This window comes from Artemia franciscana, chromosome 1, assembly GCF_032884065.1.
Source record: "Artemia franciscana chromosome 1, ASM3288406v1, whole genome shotgun sequence".
NCBI classification, from domain to species: domain Eukaryota; kingdom Metazoa; phylum Arthropoda; class Branchiopoda; order Anostraca; family Artemiidae; genus Artemia; species Artemia franciscana.
The window spans coordinates 50,886,292-50,892,291 of record NC_088863.1 but is presented as its reverse complement, the minus strand read 5'-3'; the positions used below and the strand labels follow the sequence as shown (position 1 = coordinate 50,892,291).

General features: G+C 32.0%; 1 pseudogene; it reads left to right on the top strand.

Annotated features, from left to right (window-relative positions):
- The first annotated feature begins 4,877 nt into the window (after nt 1–4,877).
- LOC136032950 (oxygen-dependent coproporphyrinogen-III oxidase-like) overlaps nt 4,878–6,000 on the top strand; it is a 169,475-nt pseudogene continuing 168,352 nt past the window's right edge.

Sequence of the window (6,000 nt, the reverse complement as noted above, 5' to 3'; positions counted from 1 at the left end):
CATTAAAGCTGAGTATTTGCTCTGCAAGAAATGTGTCCCTTCTGTTGTAAAGCATTTTGGATAGATTCTAATCTAACCATGGGTGTATTGCTGTTGCAAATGGTTTTGCTTAAATGAGTGTTTGGAAAACAAATAGAAAATGTAAATTTGCTTTTTTTTTTTATTATTTTAAGACTAGAATATCACAAAACTAAGAATTCACATTGCTTGTTGTATCTTAAGTAAATACAATCCCTCATGGAGTTTTGTTGATACCTGTCTTAAAATTAATATGTCTACATAAAATATATTGTATATGGGACAGTAGAGAAAATGGCAACAACCATGCCTTGTGTTTTTTTTTTGTTTTTTTTTTTGCAATATATTCTTTTTTCAAATAATTTTTGTTCTCTGGTCACATTTGTGTTCCTTGCTAAGTTGTTGGCACTCTGGGTTGGGAATCCTTTGTCCAAAGGGCACAGGTTTAATTCCTGGCATTGCCAGTTTATTTGGTTTTCACCAACTAAGCATTCACCATGCTAGTTTGCATCTTAAGTAAATGCAATCCCTGCTGGAGCTTTGTTGACACCTGCCTTAAAATAATTTGTCTAAGTAAACTATAATGTGCATAGAAGATTAGTGAAAATGGCTGTAAATTCATCTTGGCTTTTCTTCAATATTTTCTTTTTTAAATAGTTGTTTTACTCTGGTCATAATGGTGGTCCTGGCTAAGTGGAAAGCACTCTCAGTTAGAAATCCTTTGTCCATGCATGGGGTACAGGTTTGATTCCTGGTATTGCCAGTTTATTTGTTTTTAATGGGAGTCAGTGATGTTACTCAGTAATCTGATACAGATTTAAACCAGGTTTAAATGGGCAAATGGAGAAATATGGGAAAGGTAAGCAGGGAGGGTTTGCAAAAGCACAGGATTTCTGGCGCCCAACCCTTCATTGCAATTCTTGGTTAAAGGGTCATAAAGTGGAAGTTAGCACTGCCAGCTTAGACCTTCATGTGTCAGTGCTGCCATACTTACTTATTTGCATATTTGTGTTGAGTTTGCACACATTTTATCTTCATTGATTTCCAAAATCAGCTAACAGTCTCAAAGCATAATTAGTATTGAATAGTTTTTTGGGCCTTGCTGACTTACCCTTTACAGCAAATGTTTATTGTTGTGTGTAATGTAGATATTTTAAAGTAATTAATCATTAAGAAGTCCCATTTAGTTTTATCGAGTTTTTAGTAATAAACCTTTTTAATTACCTTAAAATATTTATTTAGGTCCCTTACCATTGGCTGCCCTTTATATTTCACTTGGTAATGATTGAAATATTTTGTGGTCACTAAAAATTTTGATAATCCAACCTATTTTACCATCTTAAGGTTGTTTACAAAGGCATAAGAAAATATTTAAGTACTGAATTAGCCACCGAAAACTTCTAAATATAATATAAAAATGTAAGCAAGATGTTCCTTACTTTGGCCAAATCTGTGGAAGTACTAATGAGAGTGTGGGTAATTTGATGTATGTGTAGAATTGAGTGAGATGAGAAATGAAGTGTAGGTTTTATGAGAGATGGCTGGTGAATGTGATGAGGGATGAATGTTTTGCAAGATTTTAAAATTTTGGACAACTTCTCACGTTGACAATAGAGCACAGAAGTAAAATTTTGTAATTTTTTTGCTTTGTTTGTTTTATGTTGCACAATGTTGAAGATTCTAAAGTGAATTTTCTTTTTTGTTTGAATTGTCCATGTCCTAGGGCTTTAGTGCAATACAACTTACTAATGTTTATTCACTTTCTTTAAACAAACACAAGGTCTATGTCTCCTAGCTTTAACAAAGTCAAATGTAATTTTGAGACCAGGGATTTCAAAGTAGGTCAAATGAACCTCTGGTAAAAATGAACAATTTGGGAAACAGGTAGATTAAAAAAAAGTCTTTTAGAAAACAGAGAAGACAAATGAATAAAGAAAAGTACCTTATATCAGAATTATTGGGCACCCCTAAGATAGAAATGAACAAGGCTTCAATTAAGAATCTGTTTTGTTTAAACAGACAGAAGGGGCAATCCTTCCCGCTTTGACAAATACAATCTCACTTTGGGGCTCCTACCTTTCAAAGGGGACTTTCTTTGGATTCTTTCTATACAACTAAAACCAAAAGGGACAGCATCAGATACAAGTGACCTTCCAATTACCCTATATAGCAAGAGAAAATCATGCAGCTAGGCTATGCTTTATCTCAATCCCCCTCCTAATGTGCAGTTACATGGCCCAAATTTCATATTTTCAATGCACTCAACCTCCTGTCACCTGTTTTTCTAGTTATTGTTTGTTACATTTGGTTTAATTTGCAGCTACATGGGATGAAGTTCAAGAGAAAAATTGACAAAACCAATAGGAAATAGGATATTTCAGCTATAGATTTTTATTTTGGGAGGATTGATGGGTAAAGTAGAGCAAAGTTGTATATAAAATGTGTTAGCAGCTATTATTCTAAAAATTATGAAGCATGAATTATTATTTTTTTTATTGTGTTTCTTTCTCTTCAGGTCCTTTTCTAGGGCTTTACCAAATCAAATATTCTATACTCCAAAAAATTAGTAATAAGCTATAGTCTATATACATAAGCTCATGTTATTTAACTATGACTTATGGAATTTATATGGCAATCAGGGAACTGAATACTGGCTAAAGCAAGTAAAAAAAAAAAAAAAAAAAAAAAAAAAAAAAAAAAAAAAAAAAAAAAAAAAAAAAAAAAAAACAGGGCAGTAAAATTGGAGTTCAAAGATAGGTGATGATTTTCTAGTTCAAAAACACTTCCCTGGCTAGCTCAGGAGAATTTTAATAGATTACTCTTCTGATAATTGCCTATCATGCATAATTTAAATATTTACCCCTGTAGAGTAGGGCTTTAAAACAATCTATCACAATGTAAGATATCCAAAGATATGATGCTGATTTACAAATTCCAGGATTCTTTGTTGTAGTTTTAATAATTTTGTTGATAAAGTGTTATATATTCATCATATTCTATTTTATGTCATTAACATTAGACAAACTTAACTTCTCAACAGAAATTGAGTGAGGTGGCTATAATGGACAAGTACCACAAAAATCTTACAACACATTATGTGTTATGGTAACTGTTTGGTGAGAAAAAAACTATTTTCCTAGTTTAGCTTAATTTGTTATCTTTTGGTGCTTATCAGAAATATTTTGTTAATTTTAGGCAGCTCCCCCCCCCTCAAAAATTCTTACACATTTGCTGGTTTATACTGAACTAGTATTCTAATGAAAACAAAAATTAATATAGATTTTGTACTGAAGAAACATAAAGCACTCTGGATTTTGTTTTTACTAAGATTAAGCAGTTTACTGTTTTTTTTTTTTTTCATTACAGAACTGCACTTAATTTTTTATGACTTCATTAAATTTGAGTTAATTCTAACAAATAGCTGTGCTTTATGTTATAAAAGAGCTATTAGATTGTTATATTGCAGACATGTTGGTTATGAAGTGTTAGGACCAGAGAATGACATTATAACTTGACTTCAAAACAACTTCTCTGCTTCTAAGCTAAATAAGATTCTAGATAATTATTGCTCTCCAAAATCGGGGTTCCTATGTTTTGAGTAAGATATTGATAGTCAAATGGAAGTTATGGTGTCTAAATTTAAGATTTGGCTTTCAAATCAGTTAGGTAGGCCTACTGTTCTTTTGTTAGGCTAAACCTATGATAGTGCTTTATTATGAAGAGTCAAAATTTGTAGGGATTACAAAGGCTAGCCTGAACAATAAGTTATTACAAGTTACAAGGTTAAAAACTGTTAGATAAAATTCTAGTTTAGATAAATTTTGTTATCTTGAAAAAGATTTAGGTTAGGAAAATGAAACTTTCAAGGATGAGTCTAGAGACTAAACTATGTCATGGGAAAGTGTTTTGAAGCACTTTCCCATGACACTTTCCTCATGGAGATCAAAATGTTATTTTGCTAAAATTTTAATAGATATAGACCAGTCAAGTATGCAAAATTCTAAGACTTAAAAATCAGAAGAGAGTTAACACAAAAGCTTAGCAATACCTTCTCAGAGTATGTTTTTAGCTATGGATTGATCATTGAAAGTTTCAGTCTCCTAACATGACCGCTTTCAAAGATAGCAAAAAATAGCTAAACTGGCATTTGACTGGAAATTTCATCAATAGCCTGGTAGGGTAATTCCAAATTCAAAACAAAAAGAAGTCAAATTAGAATTTTATCCTCTGTTTAGGGTAGATCAACAAAGCCAAAGTTTTATCATTTAGGATTTTTTATAGATGATTTTCCTTTTACAGTATGAATACAACATTTTCCAAGATATTACCTGAAGAATTTAACCAAAGATTCCACTAGTTTAGCCCCTTCCTATCTGTTCAAATATACCAGAGAGTATGTTAGATCATTTCTCAATTTACTCTGACCTCAAATTAATATGAAATATTTTAAATCCGGAGGAAATTAAGCCATTGCTAAATCAATTAATTACAATAGAATGACACTCCTAACACTTTACAAATGTTCTATGTTTGAAATTGTTTGCCCAATCTGACAAGTGAAAAGAGTGATTTTGCCAAACAGTTTTGTTTGAGCTCAAGCATGTGCATTTTTTTTCCATTTTTGCGTGAAACATACAAGCTGGTTAAACCAAAACTGTCATTGGTTGAACCAGCTGGTTGATGCAAAAAAAGGGCTGAAGCTGGTTAAACCAAAATTGTCGTTGGTTAAACCACCTGGTTGACGCAAAAAAAGGCCTAATGCATATAGACGCTTCTTTGCGTGTGAACACTTTTTTTTGGAACCTTTAAGGATTTGGCTGTAGGATTTTTACATAATCCCATGCGTGTGAACCTGGCATAAGCGCCTGGAACACACCCTGAGGCAACAAATCTCTAGCTGAAGAATCCATACTGACAAATATTAAAGGTAATCACCACTATGTAACTCTTGGGGTCCAAGAATCTTATTTATAATACAAAATTTGCGGCAAATTGCTCTTTTCTCATAATTTGTGCTCTACTTAAAAATCATCTTTTCACAAAGGCATGTGCATTTGTATAATCTAAGACAAGTGTTGTAAGGGTGGCTTTCTTCTAAATTTAAATTTTGAGAAACAAACTTTCCTCAGATTTTAGTCTCAGCTAGCTTAGTCCTGATCATCAGCTAATCCCATCTATCTAAACCTACTGTCTATAGATCATGCCTAAGATTAGACATGGTTCAAGCACTGGGTAAATGTATCACAGTTTATATAATTTACTTACCAATAGAGTGAACATACCACCTGATGCTTTTTTATGCTCTTTACAAATATAATAATTGTTGCAATTGTAAATTCAAATCCAAGCACTTTTTGACCTAACCTTACTTAACTATAAATAATTTTGGCACTGACAAAATGTAGTACTATTTTGTCAAATACAACCAAGAAAATGGGACTGAGAAAATGTAGCATTATTTTGTCAAAAACAAACAATAACTCATACTTCAGTTGAAAAATTGTCATTTTTAAGAGCTCAAAAAGAGAATTTGAAAAGAGCTCAAAATTTCAATTTGCAACAGAAGTAATTATTATATTCCTAAAGGGCATAAAAAAAGTATCAAGTGGTGTGTTCACTTTAATGGTAAGTCAATTATTTGAACTTTTATATACATTTACCAAGTACTATAGGTCTTACTGTATCATGTTTCTTTCCATTGTTATCCACTTCTTAAAATCATTTCATCTAATATTTTGGTATATATTATGAACAATCCCAGGCAAAACTATGACATCAGTCAAGACTACAGGAAACTTTTCAATAAAGAATTTATGATGTGTAACAACATAACATACAGTAATGGAAAATATATTATTAGGGCTAGGGTAATCCCCCCAGCACACAGACAGTGCACAATCTAGTGCAAAAGTGTTGATTAAACATTTTTTCTATAAACATAGACAGTAAACTCCTAATCTTGGCTTTGATGTAGATAGTCAT